Raw genomic sequence first — 21896 nt, 5'->3', positions numbered from 1 at the left:
TATATTTTAACTTTAATTTCTTTTTTCTTTTGCATCTTTATTTTTTATCTTTTAACCATTATTATTGTAACTATTATTATTATTATATTATTAGTTTATTATTATTATTGTTTTTTTTTATGGTTGTATATAACAAAAGAAAAAATAGTGAGAATTAAAAAGAAAAGGGCTTTTGTATGTTGGCCCAATTAGTTTTTTTTGTAGAGTCCAATTCACACAAAGTCAAACAAAAATACACTTTGAAACAAAAAAAATTTGCTGCTATCCCACGCCTCTGCTCTTGCTCTGTCCTGTTCCAAAACCATGCCATTACACTCCAAAATTCTGCTTCACCAGCTTCATAGCAGTCTGAAATTTACACCAAGATGTCCATACAACCTGCAAAAGTAAAAAGTACCAAAATCAGTATACCATAATTGTTCAAAACCTCTCCCGATTTCCCCCCAAAAATTCAACTAAAGTCTCTATATAACCACAACCTCAGAACTGAAGAGAGGGGGCAGCCACGAAATACACCGAAAATCACTTCCAAACTCTGCTTGAACAAACTGAAAAAAAAGCATAGAGAAATTCTGTGAAACCTCACTTTCACTCAACTCTTCAAGCTTACCTTCCTGAGTCATTCACAAACCTCACGTCTTCCATCCATTACCGACACTCTCCCTTCAATAACTTCAAACCTCACCCAAACCTCTACATCACCACCGCACCTTCATACCAAAACCTATGTTATCAACACACACACAGAACCACACAAATCACAAACCACACTAACGAATCACCAACTCAACAACTTCACCCTAACTCACTCGCATCACCTTCATCACCCCATACTCCCTCATTCACGCACAAAACCTTCATCAATAACAACATCTGCACACAACAAAAACACAGCCACACAGAAAAAGAAGAAGACTGCTCTCAGAGTCGACGAAAACACTCAAATCGCAGAAGAAGATTAAAAGGAACATACGTGAGAACATACCCTTTTTTTTTACTTTTGTCCATATATTCATGTCGTTTCTGATTCGCTTGTCGTAATATACTTGTAATCATTGAACAAATAAGGGTTTAGAGCTTTTGATTGAGGATATATTGTTCCGAATCGGTAGTGGAAACTGTGAGTTTTCTGTGTTGTTTTTGTTTACGTTGAGAGCGAGTGATCGAGAGAGAGGAACGATGAGATTGAGAGAAGCAGAATGAGAAGAGAGAGATCGAGAAAGATGAGAGGTTTGTGTTTGGTTTTTCTTCTTTTCTGAAACATAGCGTGAAAGAGAGCAAGAGAGGCACCGCTGCCCCCTTTCTTTTTGATTAGGGTTTTCCAACGAAATCCAGTTGTGTGGGCGGATCCGGGTCACATTGACCCGACCCGGTCCGGTCCATGAATCTTTTTTTTTTCTCTCTTATTATTTATTCTGTTGTTGGGCCTAACCTCCATCCGGATTTCACACCCCCACTGGCCCAATTAATTTCTTTTCCTTTGAATCTTTATTTTCTCAATTACTTTCAAAGTATTTTGTTCCAAATTTTAAATTCTATTTTAATTAAAAGTTTTTATTTTCTTAAACAGAAAGACAAAGAATATATATTCTTTTGTACATATTGTATTCCTTTCCAAATACTTCAAAATGATACAAAAATAGCCTTTTTTTTAATTAATTGAATCGAGTCTTGAGTTTTAATTGGAGAAGAAGGGTTTGTACGTACCTATACAAATTGTTCTTAAACATTTAGGCGATGGCCGTTAAGCCTTTGTCTGGATGTTTAGACTCCATTAAAGACTCATTCAAACTCGATTTAGTTCACCTTTCTAACAAAAATGCTTTCTTTTAACATTCAAATCATTTTATCTATAATGGAAAGAAGAGTTTGTACGTACTTGTACAATATGTTCTTTAAACATTTAGGCGATGGCCGTTAAGCCTTTGTTTGGATGTTTAAACTCCATTAAAGACTTTATAAAAATCAATTTAACAAAACACTCTTTCAAGTATCTTAAGTGATGGCCGTTAAGCTTTTGTTTAAATACTTGGATCCAATTAAATGTCTTTCAACTCATCAAATCATCTTCATCACCTACGAGGAGGTTGTACGTACTTGCACAATTTTCTCTTTCAAACATTTGGGCGATGGCCGTTAAGCTTTTGTTTAAATGTTTGATTTCTCTTAAGAAACAAACTTTCAATTCATTCACACCCTTTTACATTCTAAAACACTTTCTTTTTTTTTCATAAAACGAGACACTTATTCAATTTCAATACGAACATACTTCCACATGTGAAGATCTAACATCTTCCACTCGAATGCGATGATGGCCAAAATCATGTCTTATCTTGATTTAGTTATCCATTCTTGTAGTGATATCATATCCATGTGCGCGTAGTATTTCCATTTGAAAGCGATCGAGTACCTCTCGCTAAAATCAATCAACAAAACATTTCGTAGTTTTAGCCCGAACTACGATTGCTCTGACTTTCCCATTGCACTAGGGAATACGTAGGCACAAGATACAAACGTCTTGGCGAGCACAATAATAAAAATCTTTTTTTGTTTCTTCCTTCTTTCCAACCTATTAAATAACGCAAGTAGATATAAGCTAACAATAAATCACAAGATTAACTAAATGGGTCCCATCGAGTACGATGGAGGTGAGGGGTGCTAATACCTTCCCCTTGCTTAACCGACTCCCGAACCTAAATTTGGTTGCGATGACCATCTTATCCATTTCTTTTTATCCGTGGGTTTTATCGATATTTTCCCTTTCCTTCTTGGAATAAATAAAGTTCGGTGGCGACTCTGTTGTACTTCGAATGCGTGAAAACGCGTCGAGTCACATTTTTACCGCTACAGCACCCCTCACCTCCATCGTACTCGATGGGACCCATTTAGTTATTCATGTGATTTATTGTTAGCTTATATCTATTTGCATTTATTTATTAGGTTGGAAAGAAGGAAGAAACAAGATAAGATGTTTTTTATTATTGTGCTCGCCAAGACATTTGTATCTTGTGCCTACGTATTCCCTAGTGCAATGGGAAAGTCAGAGCAATCGTAGTTCGGGGGAAGAACCACGAAATGTTTTGTTGATTGATTTTAGCGAGAGGTACTCGATCGCTTTCAAATGGAAATACTACGCGCACATGGATATGATATCACTACAAGAATGGATAACTAAATCAAGATAAGACATGATTTTGGCCATCATCGCATTCGTGTGGAAGATGTTAGATCTTCACATGTGGAAGTATGTTCGTATTGAAATTGAATAAGTGTCTCGTTTTATGAAAAAAAGTGTTTTAGAATGTAAAAGGGTATGAATGAATTGAAAGTTTGTTTGTTAGAAGAAGTCAAACATTTAAACAAAAGCTTAACGGCCATCGCTCAAATGTTTGAAAGAGAAAATTGTACAAGTACGTACAACCTCCTCGTAGGGGATGAAGATGATTCGATGAGTTGAAAGACATTTAATTGGATCCAAGTATTTAAACAAAAGCTTAACGGCCATCGCTTAAGATACTTGAAAGAGTGTTTGTTAAATTGATTTTTATAAAGTCTTTAATGGAGTTTAAACATCCAAACAAAGGCTTAACGGCCATCGCCTAAATGTTTAAAGAACAAATTGTACAAGTACGTACAAACTCTTCTTTCCATTATAGATAAAATGATTTGATTAAATGAAAGTGTTTTTTTGTAAAGAAAATGGTGAATTAAATCGAGTTTGAGAAGTCTTTAATGGAGTTTAAACATTCGAACAATGGCTTAACGGCCATCGCCTAAATGTTTAAAGAACAAATTGTACAAGTACGTACAAACTCTTCTTTCCATTATAGATAAAATGATTTGAATGTTAAAAGAAAAGCGTTTTTTTGTAAAAAAAAGGTGAATTAAATCGAGTTTGAAAGAGTCTTTAATGGAGTCTAAACATCCAAACAAAGGCTTAACGGCCATCGTCTAAATGTTTAAGAACAATTTGTATAGGTACGTACAAACCCTTCTTCTCCAATTAAAACTCAAGACTCGATTCAATTAATTAAAAAAAAAAAGACTATTTTTGTATCATTTTGAAATATTTTTGATAAATCCCAAACATACATCTAAAGAAAGGAATATGGTCATTTAAAAAAATCTAGTAAATAAAATAAGCAATAAATATTTTTGTGATTTTTATATGAAAAGAGTTCTAATAATAAAACGTTAATTGTTAGTTATATATAAAATCAAGATAATAAAAAGGATAATAAAAACCAAAGAAGTGGGCCATGGGAGATGCTAAACCCGGATGGAGGGTGTAAGGCCCAAAAATGAACAAAAAGAGAACCTGGGGCGCTGGACAATGAGGCCCAAAGCAGTCGGGTCGGATCCGACCCAGCATTTTCACTAAACCAAATTACTGGCCAGGGAACCCTAATTTCGGGGCAGCCCTCTTTTGAAAAACAAAAAAAAAACACAACGCTCCTGACTCTATTCTCTGAAAGAAAGGACAATGGCAGAACAACAAAACTCTCTTCCTCTCGATCGCTCTCTTTCGTTCTCTCGATGGAATCTCTCTTGCGTATCTCCCTCACTCTCATCTCTCGCAATCGGTTGTTTCAAATCTCCGGGAAAAAACAAACAACAACAAACACTAACTCTCAATCTCGCTCGGCTTTCGCAATGACGGCAACAAAATTCAAATGAGAGAGGTTACAACAATATTACATAGTGAATCAAATGAAAATGCATAGAAAAGAAAAGGTTATGAAAATAAATCTGGTGCGTCTTTACTCTGTTTCTGTTTTTTGCTTCTTCTTCTGCGTTTCTGTTCTTCTTCTTGCGTGTGACTGGTGTGTGGAATGAAACAGAGGTCAGAATACAGGAATGGATGAAGATCTGTTTTTTTGTGTGAGTGGTTTTTTGTGAGTTTTGTTTGTGGTTTTGTGAAGTTTGTGTGAACTAGGTTGAAGGTGATTCAATGGTGGTTATGAAGGATGAAGGGTGTGTATTGCGTTTTTTAGCAGTGAGATGGATGATGTTGAGAGTGTTTCGGTTTTGAGGTGTGTATGTGAAGTTATGGAGGCAGGGGTTTTGAGGTGTATTGTTTTTTGAGTGATTTCGTTTGAAATTTTGTGGCTCTTTGTTTCTGAAATCGTTCCTCCCCTGTGTGTACTGATTCTTGTTGTTTATATAGAGTAGAAGTTAGGGTTTGGATGAGAATTGGGGGGGAAAATTGAATGAGATTTGAACATTTGTGGTAATCTGAATTGTTACTTTTTCTATGCAGGTTTTGTTTAACCAGTTTGGTGAAAGCTTTGGACAAATTGGAGGCTTGGAGCAGCTTGGTGGTGGAGCAGGGCATTTGGAGTGTAGTGGCAGCACAAAGATTGCAGAGGCGTGGGAGAAGAAAACTGCAGCATTTTCTGTCTCTTTTTGTATTTTTTGTTTGACTTTTTCTTTGTACTAATTTTTTGTAAAAGTAAATGGGCTTAAGACCAAAAATGGGCTTAAATTTAACAAAAAGGACTTTTATTTTTTTTTTAATATTTTTTCCTAAAAGAAATTAGTAATAATAAACAAAAAATAAAAATTAACAATAATAAATAAAAAATTATCTAAATTATCTAAAAAAAAATGTTAAAACTAAAATTGAATCTAATATACTATTAAAACTAAAATTAATTCCAATTACATCTAAAATGCTATTAAGACTAAAATTAATCTAATCTAATGAGATTTTAAACAAAAATTGAAACTAGAAGATAAAAATGATATAAAAATTGAAATTAGAAAATAAAATGATATAAAAAATAAAAACTAGAAAAATAAAATGATATTAAAAACTAAAATAACTCTAAACTATCTAAAGCTATTTTTTGTTGACTTTTAAAGGTCAGATTTTTTCAAGATATGCACATGAAATATGAATGCGATAACATCAAAATGAATGAAAATGCGTGGGTCAAAAATTGGGGTGCGACAGATGCCCCTATTTAAGTTTCTTCTATCGAAGATGTGAAGAGACTTAAATACAAAGTACACAATTTTTGTCCTTCATATGCAAATGGAATGTAATGCATGGACTCTTCTTTTGTTATTTTGAATGCAATATGATATGAGACATATGTTGAATTCTGTGGGGAACATAGTGCTACAAGAGACAAACAGATGATGGAGAGACTTCGAAACGAGGGATAAAAACTCTGGGTAAATGATAGTAAGAATGTCTAAGAGTAGCTTTAGACGGCGGAAATCACCAGAGACATTCGATAGTAGCTTTGAACGAATCTGAAACAAAACTTGGGAAGGAGCGTCTAAGAGTGGCTTTAGACGACATCAAATATCAAATACATTCAAGAGTGGCTTTGAATGAATATGAAAATAATCCAAACTCTGGGGAAACACCGGAGACATCCGACAGTAGCTTCGGATGGAAGGAAACCAACAAGACTCAACAGTGGCTTTGAATGCAAGAGGAAACCTTCAAACTCAGAGATATAACAGAGGCGTCCAACAGTAGCTTTGAACGAATGGAATCCAAACTCTGAAAAATATCGGGGACAATCCAACAGTAGCTTTGGATAATACGGAAACCAAAGAGATTCAACAGTGGCTTTGAATGCAAAAAGGAAACCTGAACCAGAAAATATATCAGAGTCATCCTGAGGAGCAATAGATGACATGGATACCAATTTTGGAAAATATGAGCGAACATCCAATAGTAGCATTGGATGAGAAAACAAACTCAAGAACATCCAATAGTGGCTTTGGATGAGAAAAGAATTGTATTTCAGCTCAGAGATGTAAAGATCATTTAACAGTAGCTTTGAATAACACTTTACTAAGGATTGTGGTATCCAACAGTAGCTTTGGATAAAAGGTGAGAAACATCATGTCCAACAGTAGCTTTAGACAGAGAGAAACAAATACAAATCTAATAGTAGCCTTAGAGGAAGAGGAACAAAAGACATCCAATAGTAGCATTGGACGGGGAGAAACAAGAAGACATCCAATAGTAGCATTGGAAGAAAAGAGACAAATACAAATCCAACAGTAGCTTTGGATGAAGAGACAAACATTGTTTTGGTAGATGCCAAGTAAGTTGGGCTTTGATAACAAGATAAAGTGTTGATAACAATGTGGCATTGAAAGAATGCAGATGAGTATGCATTTTGTTTCGATGCATGATATTGAATTTTTCTATGCATGAGATGTGAATGATGAATGTAATGCAATTGATTATGACAACTGAGATAGACTCTTTTGTGAGGGAAGATTGGAACTCTGATTCCTCAACACAAGAACATTGCCAAGTTGGTTTTGTCACACTGATGATCCCTTTTGGGAAGGACTGATAAACTGCTCGGGGATCGCTGAAGAAAACTGCCCCTGATTGACTGCTTGTTAACTGATCCTGGCTTCAGTTTCTTTGAAATGAATGTCGGGAACGCATGCCCCAGTGTAAGTCTTGAATAAGAGGACCTTGAAGTGTCGTGCCCCTGATAGGATCACTGACCAAGTTTCTCGACTGTCTGAACTTCCTAGAAGATGAGTACTTGCAAATATATGTTCATTCAAAAATGGTAATTTTAATGCAATGTTCAAAGCATATTTTGAAATCAAGATCATTATTGGAATGATATTATTGATGTAAACAAAATGAATCAAAGGTCCAAACACAGTTGTCTAGACATTCAAAGTGATGAATAAAAGCAAAAGGTACGGTAAAACAAAATATTTGCAAAGATCTTTAGGAGTCAGGTTAACGCAACCTTGTTGTAGTATGCTTTCAAAATAAACCTTACTTCAATTAGGTCTTTTGAAGGTTGTAGCGTGGCTTGGTTCACGGTTTATGAAACAAATGATATAGGCTCAAAATTTATTTGTACCCACCCCATTCTTCGCGATGAACTTCAATCCTAGGTTCAGTTAAATCAGCTTATACATTCATGTTCCAAGAGGTTTTTGGACTTGCACCTATGATAATGATGATGGTTTAAGGACCAAGGGAATCTTTGAGATGGCAGTCACCTCTTCCTTTTAATAGTCACAACGCTTTATTGTTGTTCAAGGAAATTATTGACTTCTCTTTTTTGCTTTATATCCCTAACTTTTGCCTGAACTGTTTCTTTTTGAGATTACAGTCAGCGGGATGCCCCAGTTTTGCCTAAGTCTCCTTCGTAGGTTTTGACTTAGCGGGCTTTTTCTTTGAATTTTTTTTTTGTATTGGAAAGATAGTGACTGCCTTGATAATGATTAATGATAATCACCTTGGTCACTTTTGACTGAAACCCTTATTGAAAGGTGTACTTAATGATTCTCTTGAAATTGAATGCAAAACCAAATTAACTGAGAACTACCCTGCCCCAGGTTAAAATTGCGGGTTTTTTTGTTTAAAAAGAAACTCCAACTTCGAAGGCTCAAAGGGGGATGACTAGGGATTAACTTCCTTATTTCTCCAGTGTTTGGGGATTGAAACAATGCCTGTACATCATCAACAAAGTTTTATTTGAAAGCATACAATTCAATACTTTTGGGTATTTTGTTTTCATCATCCTCCCTCCAATCTTTGCATAAAACACAAGTTTGATAAAGAAATTGAACAAGGGATATATATTTTTTTTTTTGTATTATTGTTAGCTTTATTTATTTGCTTATTTATTTTCTTTATTGTTTGACTTCTTATTGTATGGTTGGAATATTTTGATTATTGGCACTTTATGGACAAAGCTCTATGCCCGAGCTCAAGAAACACGTAAGATAAGATGGTGGTTTAGTATTAAACTTGCTTGACGTAGTGTCAAGTGGGAGATACTAATACCCCGCCTAGAGTAGGTCCTTTGAGAAGATGTCTTTGGTTAAGTAAGTTATTTACTTGAGCGATGATGTTTTCAATTTGGATCGTTAACTCTAGGGACCTTTAGAAAAACCCTTAAACCATGACTTTTTAGGAAATGGTGGTTTCGCACCCAACTTGCGTAACGTAACTATTACCGTGGGTAAGTGCGAAAACCACACTCAGAATAGGCTTCATTTGAAAACATGGTTGGATGGGAAGTTATTTGCTACTCAGAGATTCTGGGTTCGATCCCCAGCAGAGTCGCCACTTTCTGTAGCGGTAAAAATGTGACTCGATGCGTTTTCGCGCGCTCGAAGTACAACAGAGTCGCCACCGAACTTTATTTATTCCAAAAAGGAAAGGGAAAATATCGATAAAACCCACGAATAAAAGAAATAAGGATAAGATGGTCATCGCAACCAAATTAGGGTTCGGGAGTCGGTTAAGCAAGGGGAAGGTATTAGCACCTGTCGTACCCCAATTTTTGACCTAGTCTTTTTTCATATAGTCATATCGCATTCGCATTTCATTTACATGCAAATCATCGCATTTCTTGTATATTTCCTAATTTTTATTCATCCTTTCTTTCTTTTACTCCAGAAAAATAAAAATTTATTTTTAATCCTTTTTTGGTCCTATTTAGATTTAGGCATTTTACAATTTTTTTTAATTAAATAAAAAATATTAACAAAAAAAAAGGTTTGGTTTATATTTTAACTTTAATTTCTTTTTTTTTTGCATCTTTATTTTTTATCTTTTAACCATTATTATTGTAACTATTATTATTATTATATTATTAGTTTATTATTATTATTGTTTTTTTTTATGGTTGTATATAACAAAAGAAAAAATAGTGAGAATTAAAAAGAAAAGGGCTTTTGTATGTTGGCCCAATTAGTTTTTTTTGTAGAGTCCAATTCACACAAAGTCAAACAAAAATACACTTTGAAACAAAAAAAATTTGCTGCATCCCACGCCTCTGCTCTTGCTCTGTCCTGTTCCAAAACCATGCCATTACACTCCAAAATTCTGCTTCACCAGCTTCATAGCAGTCTGAAATTTACACCAAGATGTCCATACAACCTGCAAAAGTAAAAAGTACCAAAATCAGTATACCATAATTGTTCAAAACCTCTCCCGATTTCCCCCCAAAAATTCAACTAAAGTCTCTATATAACCACAACCTCAGAACTGAAGAGAGGGGGCAGCCACGAAATACACCGAAAATCACTTCCAAACTCTGCTTGAACAAACTGAAAAAAAAGCATAGAGAAATTCTGTGAAACCTCACTTTCACTCAACTCTTCAAGCTTACCTTCCTGAGTCATTCACAAACCTCACGTCTTCCATCCATTACCGACACTCTCCCTTCAATAACTTCAAACCTCACCCAAACCTCTACATCACCACCGCACCTTCATACCAAAACCTATGTTATCAACACACACACAGAACCACACAAATCACAAACCACACTAACGAATCACCAACTCAACAACTTCACCCTAACTCACTCGCATCACCTTCATCACCCCATACTCCCTCATTCACGCACAAAACCTTCATCAATAACAACATCTGCACACAACAAAAACACAGCCACACAGAAAAAGAAGATAAAAATGATATAAAAATTGAAATTAGAAAATAAAATGATATAAAAAATAAAAACTAGAAAAATAAAATGATATTAAAAACTAAAATAACTCTAAACTATCTAAAGCTATTTTTTGTTGACTTTTAAAGGTCAGATTTTTTCAAGATATGCACATGAAATATGAATGCGATAACATCAAAATGAATGAAAATGCGTGGGTCAAAAATTGGGGTGCGACAATAAGAACACGAAACTACAATTTTTTTTAGATTTTTTTGAAAATATGAAAATAGAAATTAAATCAAATAAATTAGAAAAAAGAGGAATTTGCGATTTTGAGGGTCGAAATCCTTTAGAATCTACGATTTTTTTCTGAACTTCTATAAAAAATTCAGAGAAAATCGAAACAGTAGTTTCAGAATTCATCTGATAGGCTGGAAAATTGATTATTGTGCTGTAACCGGAATTGCAACCCTGAAGAAGAAGAAGGAGAAAATATTTTTGTTTGTGGGAAGAGAGAGAGAGTTGGAGTAAGGGTTAGAATTGTTAGTCCTATTTATATCATCATGAATTAGGTTAGAAAAAATAATTATAGTAAAACTATGGACCAAATCAAAGCCCAAAAATCAATTTGTTTTAATTTTAATAAAAAATTAAATCAAACTAATTTAATAAGATTGACTTGTTCCCTAAGTTATAAAAAGTGCTAAAAATAGGACAAATAAGATTAAAAACTTCTTTTTTTTGGATTTTTTTGAATATTTTATGATTTTTGGTGATTTTTTTGACTAAAAATGCATAAAAAGTTAAAATTGCTTATTTAAAAAATGCCTATTTAATTAAAACGAAAATTAAAAATAAAATGATAAAAAATGATTTTTTTATGATTTTTTAATATAAATGAAAATAAAATTAAAACTATAGTTAGAAACAAATAAAATAAAAAAGTGTTACAAGTGGGATTTGAACCCAAGACGTTGTACTTGCAAGTCTTACCTCCTTACCAATTGCGCTATATTATATGTTTGAAATAAAAACCAATTGAAAGTGTATGAAGCATGAGAAAACATTTTTCTATTTATTAAAATATAAATAATTTAAGAGTAAATTATTATATTTCAAAATAGACTTTAAATCGAATATTTATAAAATTCAAGACGTCAATGTGAATGACCTCAAAACTTTATAAAAATTCCAATTTTGAAATAATTTGAATATTTGAATATGGTGGGCACATTTTGGGGTATGACAGAATTCCAACAAAACTCAAGTATAGAATCAAAGCACCTTTATGCTCTAATAATGAGGCAGAATACGAAGCCTTAATAGCAGGACTTGAAGCCTTGTTGGAATTTGGGGCAACTAGGGTCTAAATCAAGGGTGACTTAGAATTTGTAATCAAGCAATTGACGAAGGAATATAAGTGTATCAAGGAGAACCTGATCATGTATTTCGTTATTGCAAATAGGTTGCTTAAAAAATTCGAATATGTAGATATAAAGCATGTTCCTAGAATTAATAATCAAGAGGCTAATGATTTAGCATAAATAGCGTCGGGATATAAAATTTCAAAGGAAAAGCTAGAAGAATTGGTTGAAGTAAGAGGAAAATCAATGGCAACCAAATTGTCTATCGATTAGGTTATGCTAACGAAGAAGAATTTGAAGTATTGACTATCGATGCTTTAACAAGTACATATTGGAGAACTCCAATTATAGAATATCTTAAAGATCCTTCGGTGAAGACTGACAGGAAAACCAAGTATAGAGCTTTGCCATACGTTTTGATGGGAAACGAATTATTCAAGAAAATTCCCGAAGGTATTTTATTAAAATGTTTGGGGGAGAATGAAGCATACTTAGCATTATCCAGCGTTCATAGTGAAACATGTGGGGCACATCAAGCAGACCATAAAATGAAATGGTTACTTTTCATATATGGGATATATTGGCCTACCATGCTGAAGGATTGTATAGAATTTGCTAAAGGGTGTCAAGAATGTCAAATACATGCAGGAATCCAACATGCCCCTGCAAGTGAGCTTCACGCAATTATCAAGCCATGGCCTTTTAGGGGTTGGGCTTTAGATTTAACTGGTGAAATTCGACCTACTTCGTCCAAAGGTCAAAAGTACATTCTTATTCGAATTGACTATTTTACCAAATGGGTTGAAGCAGTGCCATTGGTAAATGTAGACCAGGAAACAATCATAGATTTCATCCAAAGACAAATATTGTATAGATTCGGAATCCCAGAAACTATAACAACAGATCAAGGATCAGTATTTATTGGTCGAAAGATGCAAGAGTTCCCAAAAGAAATGGGATTCAAGTTGCTGACATCCACACCTTACTATGCTCAAGCAAATGGGCAAGTCGAAGCAGCAAACAAAGTAATCATTGGGTTAATAAAGAAGCACGTAGGAACAAAGCCAAAAAATTGGCACAAGACATTGGATAAAGTGCTTTGGGCTTGTCGAACCTCTCCCAAAGAAGCGACAAACAGCACACCTTTCCAGTTAACGTTTGGACATGATGCAGTTCTACCTATCGAAATCTACTTGCAATCAGTACGGATCTAAAAGCAAGGAGAGATCCCATACGACCTATACTGGGAGATGCTGATGAATGAGTTGACAGAATTGGACGAAGAAAGGTTGCGCGCGTTGGAAGTCTTAAGGAGACAGAAGGAGAGGGTAGCAAGAGCATATAACAAGAAGGTTAAAGGTAAAACTTTTATGATAAATGATTTTATTTGGAAAGATATATTACCTACGGATAAAAAGAATAAGGCTCTTGGAAAATGGTCTCCACACTGGGAAGGACCATTTCGAATTTTGAAAGAATTTTCAAATAATGCTTATGAGGTAGAAGAATTAGCAGAGGATCGAAGGATCCTAAAAGTAAACGGGAAATATTTAAAAATATATAAGCCGTTTATGCATGAGGTTAAGATCGCAACAACGTAGATATCAGAAGTTAGCGTTATAAGCTAAAATGACGAACATATATTTCATTTCAAAATATTCATTTCTTTGCCAAAATGGCTACATATTACGTAGAAGTACAAAAAGTGATGCATAGAACTAAGGATGCATCATCATTAATAAAAATGGACTATAGAAGACAATTTCAGTCACGTCCAAAATGCAACCTCTCTAGATCTATTTTTCCTCCAGACTTTGTTGCAAGGAAACATGTTAACCCTACTATACACATCTTCTTGATCACTCTCGTCTTAACGAATAGGTGATTCAGAAGTCTTCCATAAGGAATGAAAAGGACCCCACCTTGGCGTGAGTCCATGATCATTTCTTTGAGATAATTGAAGATAGCAAGAGGTATGTTGATTTTTTCCATGCGAAGGAGAGGGAATAAGAATCTAAGATCTTCAAGCATTATTCGATCTTGGTCTTCCTTTCTAGGACGAAAGTTAAAAACCAAAACTTGATGCCAGATCCTGCCTATAAATGCATTAAATGCTTTGTTAGGATAAGTAAAAGCCATCCTCAAAACGTTAGAAATAAGCTTGCTATCATATTCAGCAACGTGGGCTTCATTGGCTTCACACTTCATCACTCTTGAAATTAGCTTTGTAGTGATGGTGATAAGGAAATCAAAGATGTTGGAGTGGATAGCTTCTCTACCCTCATGATCCCTATGGACGGTTTCATTTCTCCAGAAGTTGGCCAGAACAAATGGGTAGATAGTTCCATCCAAAATGGTTAGGTAATACTCTAAGTTCTACTTTGCGAACATAAGAGTAAGGTTAATCTTTTGTTCATTAAAATCAATGGGAGAAAGAATTATTTCTTTGATGATGTGACGAATGTTTTCTCTGTTAAGGGAAGACATGATGAAGAAAACATAAGAGTTTGTTTTGTTTAAGAGAGAGAAGCTATCGTTGGTTTGGAATAAAAAAATGGAAATATTGAGAGGTTTATATAGGATTAACCCACGTTGGGGTTAATTACGCAAAAGAAGTAGTGGTGGGCCACGTGTTGCATCCCTAAAGGGGAGTTGTATAGTCCGCCGCATTTGAGCCTTGGAAGTTGAAACTGAATCATTACACGACCGACACACTCGAGGATTGAGTAGGCGTTTGGGAAAATGTGTCGTGATTAATTGAAGGTTACTTGCTTGGGGCATCCAAAAGTCTAATCGAAGTTCAGTGACCATAGGGAATACCTAACGTTATGACTGTTCATAATATAGAGGTAATTATTGCAGTTAAGGGTAATGATTAAATGGAGATATTTAGCAATGCAAAAAATACAAATTTTGTCTTAAAGAGAATTACAAACAAAAGTAATGAAGAGACTAAAAAGACTAAAAGGGAACAAAGGCCTTCATTCATTGATACTTGATTTTCGCCAAACCCATTTTGTATTCGGCAGCTACTTGGATCTCCTTTAGTCGAACAACCTCTGCATCCATGGCAGTAGCCTTTTCAACATGTTCGACGCTTTGCTTGGCCAACTTATCTGCTTCTGTGCTGTCCAAGCCTTGAATAGCAGCTTGCTCTTTCTTTGCTTCAGAGATCTTCTGTTTTAGCTCTTCAATTTGAGATTTCCATAGTTTAATAGAAGAAGCATAATTGTTGAATTTAGTTTGTGCTAATTGCTAGGCATCAAGAAATTTCTTAGAGGCTTCATAGGCAACAAGCGCTTCGTCGAATTTAGTAGATTTGGCGCGTTTGATTGACTTGATTTGCGTAGTGTCATACCCCAAAATTTTCCCATCATCTTTCAATATGTTTTGACTAATATGATCGTCAGTTACCCAAGGCTATGCAAGGAGTGGACACTTACCTATCTCCTAAACAATCAACCCACAACTAGGGTTTTGATTCTCTCAATGTCAAATCAAGTTCTAAGACCTCAAATGGATCCCATGGTCTCCAATATGCTTCAAAGGATCCTCATGCCAACTTTCAAGTCCAGATTCACCAAAATGCCCTTTCAACTGCTCAAATTGTCAACAATCGACTAGTTTGACCTAAAAGTCAACTATGGCCAAACCACAGTTAAAATTCCTGATTTTTGGTCAACGTCCTCATTTTGAAGTCAAATTAATCATTTGATCAAGGGTTGATCATGATTCATCAAGAAAACTCCAAAATCCACAAAAGGACAAGTTGCTAAATTAGAGTTTTAAGGAGAAAGTCAACCCTACTTTGACCAGCCATATCTCTCCCATACTTTATCATAAATTTCCCAACCAAAGCTCATTCTCAAGGAAATTCAATTCTCTACAACTTTTATGTTGTACCCAAGGTCAGGAAATGCTTCTGCATAAGAGATATAAGTCAAAACATTACAGGTCCTTCTAGAAGCTCGCAAAAGCTATTTTTTGTCAAGAGTAATATCATCAAGATAAAATCTCTAAATGAAAAATATGTTCCAAAGTGGCTTGTAGAGAACATCATGGTATTTCCAAAAAGTCTTAGATCATCTCCATCTGATAAATATTGAATGAGTTATGACTTGCACAAGTTGGGTAAAAATTGGAAATTGCTTGAAGCCCTAAGTGAACAAAGTCTAATTTTTAAGTAATGGGCCTTTAACTTTGGATCATCCACGTGATATTAAACCTATGGAGAGCCCATAAACCAATTTCCACCTATTTTGTGGTTTTATTTAATTTTATTTTGGGTTTATTCACTTAAATACCAAAATAAATCTAATATAGTAGCAAGTGGATGAATTTTGTTTCTTTGAACAAGGTGACCTAATTTCTCAGGTTCTAACATGGTTCTAATGACCCATAATTTCCCTTATCATCCAGCCATGCTATTTAATTATTTTTATTTTGTGTTTATTCATTTAAATACAAAATAATGTAAATAAAATAGAAAATAATCACACAAGGCACATAAGGATCAAAATTGATTCAAAAATATTTCTAGAATCATCAAATATCTGATTGGAAGGTGGTTGAAGTTGATTGAAAAGAGATTGATCAAAATTGGCAAGATTTGACAAAAATATAAATCAAATATACAAGCCCATCATTCACATGGTATCCAAGTTTAACTTTGACCTAGTTCCATTCCTTTATAAAAGGACAATATCATCAGACCTGAGGGGCACGGATTTTGGCCAAGAAAAATAGGGTTTGAAGCTTCCAAAGTCTCTCAAAAATTAGGGCACGGTGAAGCTTTCATCCCAACAGGTTTCAATCAAATCCAATCGTTCAATCTTCTTCCTGAGGTTCCCAGGGACTATTTCCATTCCTTGCTCGAGTTCCCAAGTTCTTAGATTGACCCGTTCAGACTCACGCTCTTGGTAAGAACTTCAAATATTTGAATGTTTCCATTCATGAAGTATTAATGGATTTTACGTGCATAGATGCATTCAGGGTGTTATTTAGAACAGGTTCAACGTGGGACATGGGAGTTTCATGGAGTATGTCGCGATTTTCCATGGTTAACCATCCAAGGTCGGGTTGCTTCGAATCCCTAGCTACGATCACTTTCAGGCCAAACTAATGGTATAATCGTGACCAGGAGACATTTTTACATGGAACTGGGTCATTATCTTTTTCGTTAGTATCGTTTTTGGCAGGTTTTCAAAATACAGATAATTCCGCAGCAAAAGTCGCAGGTGAAATCAAAGCTAAATCCGCAGGTAAATTGTAGAAGACGATGAACAGTAGTCCTGGACCTTGGACCGAATGTGTGGCGTTGTGTTATTCATGGGTCAACCTGGATTGCTTCTCTCCACACGCGTGGCTTATTCGTAGTGGTTAGTCAACTCATTCTGTCCCTCTCTACCTCTCATTGGTTCGCACGAGAGACAGGGGGCCCATTCTGACTTCTCTTTTGAATATTAGATTTTATTAGCTTTTATATTTATTGATTCAAAGGTATTTTGTTAACAAATGATTAATGCAGCAAGGTTGGCTAGTGTAACAAATGCGTGACTCAAGGAACCTGGGTTCGATCCCAGCGTTCCACACATGTTTTAATTATTTTGTTTGCTAAACCTTGTTCACGGATCCAGCATTACACGCCTACGTACGCCCACGCTACATCCTCGTTTCGCTGCCATTGGATCATCACAGAATTCCATTAACGCCCTAGGGATGTGTTGTCCACCGTGAACCATCAAGTACTTCCCCCACATAATCACTAGCGCCAGGTTTATTTATTCTTTTATCTTTTTGTTTTATTTTCAGTTTTTCTTTTCTTTAAAAATTTTGTTTTTTTTATCAAACTTTTTTTTATTAATAATTAGATAGTTAGTAATTAATTATAGGTTAGTTAATAATAAGAATTTAAATTAAGTTAAATAATTGGATAATTAATTTAATTAATTTAGAATTGATTTTAGGCTAATTAATTTTAGGTTAATTTTTAAGATTAAATAACTTAGTAATTTAGATTTAATTTTAGGTTAAATGATTAGCTAATTAGGTCTAGCCTTTAAACTTCACAAACCATAGACAACCATAGACAACCCTAGAATTCTTAAGGTAGGTATTGTCTATTAACTGTAGGCTTAGCCACAAGTTTGTTTAACCATTAGGTTTTTCCCTTCGTTGTGAATGAATTAGGATTGGTGTTTTCTCCATTCTATTTAGGCTAGCATTTTATTTTTAGGCTTATACTTTTACCTCTAATTTTATAATTGTAATTTCATCGTGATTTTCTCTCCTCACCCCATACTCTGTGATTGTCGAATGCTTTTATTTAATCTTTTGCCTTTATTTAATTTTTTTGTTTTTTATTTAATTTCCGCCTTTATTTAATTTTCACCTTTATTCAATTTCTGCCTTTATTTTATGCTATTTATTTAATTATTTATGTTTTTTGCCATTTAAAATCTAGAAAATGTGTATAGGTTTACAAAGGGTTTTTGTAATAGTTAGGTTTTTATTTTTGTGCTACATTCTTCCTCTATTATGTAATTCTCCCAAAGCCTTGTAATAGTTGTGTAATACGGTGAACTGACTTTTTATCGAAATGTCGCGGTTAAGCATGAGTCGCCACCGACTTTTATTTTATCCAAATATTCAGAAAGGCTAAAAGAACAGGAAAAACCTTTTTAAAGAAAACTGAGTTCGGGGGGTAATTATGCAAAGGGAAGGTGTAAGGCACCCTTGGCATCCATGGTTTTCCATGTTCTCTTAATTGCTTTGCTCTTTATAGAAGAAGTGAATGTGGACTTTAGCTCGTAAATGAGCGTAGCCATTTTGAAGGTTTATGAGAAAGAATATGAAAAAGGTTTTAGAGCAAGGCAAAGCAATTAGGGGCAATTACCTGGTTAGAAGAAAAATGTTCTTTTAGCCTTTCAGGGTGAAAGGGTCTATCCTTGCCATAAGAGGGCAGGAAGCCTTTCATTTGGAGTTTGAAGGGTCATCGAGAGTTCGTTCGCCATAAGACTGTCCCATGCCATAGGAAGGCAGGTAGTCTAAGGGAAGAACCAGAATAGCCTTTTCGTGGGCAGCCAGAGGATACCTCAACCTTTCGTAGGCAACTTCCGAGGGTCGAGGTCATATTGGTGTATCGAAGGCAGCATCATTAGGGTCTTATGACCTTTGCATAATCGAGGCGACATGGCTGAGGTATCCTCGTATTCGAGGGACATGACTATTTTGCAAAAAACACAAGGCAACAGGCAACAAGGCAACAGGCAACAGAGAGGTTACCCCAAAAGTGTGCGTGGGTGCAACAATCACGTGATTTGATTCAGTTATTTATCTTATAATTAATTATTCTAAGTTGATTACAGGCTTGCACTCCCTAGAATTACTAACCACAACAATTAATATTAACAATTAAAATAATAATGGGGAAAGGGAAAATGAAACCAGGGGGGAAGGGAAATTGAAACCAGCGGATAATAATGCTATAGGTCTAACACAAGTAATAATTAAGATCAGTGTTTAGGGTTACCGACTATTGAGCATTGACGGTTGGCTAACCCTGAAAAATTGGAAAAGGAAAATAAACAGAAGAAATAGTGAGTGTATTATCAATTCATTGACAATTAGGGTTAACCCTAATTAAGTAAATAAATAAAACAAAAGAAAGTAAATAAAATAAATATGAAAAAGACTTAGCTTTTTAATTTGATCTGATAGGGTTGGCAGTCGGAGGTTGCCTCGAGCATTGACTCTGATCCTCAGAGAATTGACAGAAACAATAAAATACAGTGAGTGTATGAAAAGTTCTTTCATTGACAAGGCAGAATAAATATTATAAAGAAAAGAAAAAGAAACAATAAAAGAAATTTGATCGGGACTTAGCTTTGTGAAGGGCGTGGCGAATAGTCGAAAAGCATTTAAAAAATCAACCCTGAAAAGAATACACAAAAATCTTTTTTAGTGTATGAATGATCGAATAGCAAACCTCACAAACCCTGATTTAGGGCACAAGTTAACCATGGTTAGTAGAATAAATAAAAATTTGATTAAATCACCTAATCCTAATATATATTTTAATCAAATAATAAAAATTTCATAATTAATTAAAATAACTTAAACAAATTAAATTTATTTAACATTTAAAATTAAATTAAATAAACAAACCAAATAAATATTTTATTTATTCATTATGTGTTTGTAAAAGGGTTTGTTCTTAGAAGAGATTTATTTTAGAAAATAACTAATAAACACATAATATATATGTAATATAAAATAAAAATAATAAAACCATTTCTATATAATTACAAATAAATAAATAAACAAAAATTAGAGAACTTAGCTGAATGCTGAATCTGGTGCGTCACACTATAAATTCGTGGCCTTGAGATTAGATCTCCTTAATGACTTGAGGAACAAGTTTGGACCTAAAAAGTTTGGGCCCTAAAAGTTTGGGACATTTTGCAAAGAAATTCATTTTGAACTCTTTTGTTTCACATTTTCCCTCTCAAATTTGTCCAACTTTGACAAGGCATATCTCCCTCAATTTTTAGGGTATGGATGAGTTCTAGGACTTTTTAGAAACCTTGGGGAGTCCTCTGACCATTGTATTTGGTCTCATATCAAAATTATTTTCCATGCTCCTTGTGTGTCCTTTTGAAAAAGTCACTTTTTGTTGACTTTTGAAAAGGACCTATAATGTTTGGGTCCATATCTCTCAAATGAAGCATTTTTAGACTTGGCATGTGAGAGACAAATTTGTAGAGAATTTAATTTAATTCATATTGAGCTTTGGGTGGGAAATTTCTGATGTTCCATGTAGGAGTTATGGCTGGTCAAAGTTCAGTTGACTTTCTCCTATGAAAACCCTAGTTTAGAAACTTTTGAATTTGTTGATTTTTGATCTTTCCTTGATGAACCATGATCAATACTTGATAAAATGGTGAATGATACTTCAATATTAGGATTTTGACAAAAAATCAGGAGTTTTGACTATACTTTGACCACAGTTGAGTTTTAGGTTAACCTAGTCGACTATTGATTTTCTAAACAATTGAGTGACCAATTCTTTGAGATGAGACTTGATACTTGTCATGGATATGATGTGAGATATATTGAGCCATATGAGATGCCTTGGAGCCATTGGTTTACTGATTTTCCTTTGAATAAGCCAAACCCTAATTCTCTGATCTTTGCTTAGGAGAGTGTGTCTTGAAGCTTTGTGTTTTGATTTGAATTTGAATAGGAGAAAATGTGTGGGCAAATTTTGGGGTATGACAGCTGCCCCTGTTCAATTTTCTTAAACCTGAAGATATAGAGTGGTTTGTATGCCAGTCGAAATCTGAGGGTAGAAGAGGATTGAACACTAGAATGCCTAGAAATTTTCCCTCGGTGAAGTAGGGACTTTTATCGGAGATGGGCTTAAAGATGCCATCCAGGCCTCGAGAAAAAAGTTTATTGGAGATGGGCTTAAAGATGCCATCCAGGTGTTTGGAGAAGTTGTATGATTGAGATGGACTTGATAGACTCGAGAGTCAGAATACGTCGTACGTTAGACTGTATCTGAAGGATATAATTAGGAGGAGTCGTACGTTAGACTGAATCCACGGTATTTAGAAGTAATTGTTGGAGTTTGGTCGTGTCAGCACCGTTCGTGCTGATAGAATTAGATCTTCGAATGTCGATCGTGTCAGCACCGTTCGTAGTAACTGAATTAGATCTTGGATTGTTTCTGAATTGTGTCTTGAATGAGTGTCAAAAGATGAGAGTTGTAAGAATGTTTCAGAAGTCTGGGGGTCAAGCTTCCAGAATGTGCATCTGATTGGAATTTTCAGAATGTCCAGGGTTCGAGCTTCCAGAATGTATATCTGATAAGAATGTTTCAGAAGTCCGGGGGTCATGCTTCCAGAATGTGCATCTGTTTGGAATTTTCAGAATGTACGGGGTTCGAGCTTCCTGAATGTATATCTGATAAGAACGTTTCATAAGTCTGGGGGTCATGCTTCCAGAATGTGCATCTGTTTGGAATTTTTAGAATGTCCGGAGTTCGAGCTTCCGGAATGTATATCTGATAAAAATGTTTCAGAAGTCTGGGGGTCATGCTTCCAGAATGTGCATCTGT

The 21896-nt window shown here is 34.8% G+C and overlaps 1 long non-coding RNA gene across 1 annotated transcript; it reads right to left on the bottom strand.

Annotated features, from left to right (window-relative positions):
* Nucleotides 1–277: 277 nt before the first annotated feature.
* On the bottom strand, nucleotides 278–1261 carry LOC131617120 (uncharacterized). Its single transcript, XR_009288437.1, has 3 exons — nucleotides 986–1261; nucleotides 480–873; nucleotides 278–378 (listed from the first exon to the last, which is right to left on the bottom strand). It is a non-coding gene; the product is annotated as an uncharacterized LOC131617120 (long non-coding RNA).
* Nucleotides 1262–21896: the final 20635 nt, after the last annotated feature.

Source organism: Vicia villosa, linkage group LG1, assembly GCF_029867415.1.
Source record: "Vicia villosa cultivar HV-30 ecotype Madison, WI linkage group LG1, Vvil1.0, whole genome shotgun sequence".
In the NCBI taxonomy this organism is placed as follows: Eukaryota; Viridiplantae; Streptophyta; class Magnoliopsida; order Fabales; family Fabaceae; genus Vicia; species Vicia villosa.
Note: the sequence above shows the minus strand (reverse complement) of the source record. Positions and strands in the feature narration are given on the sequence as shown.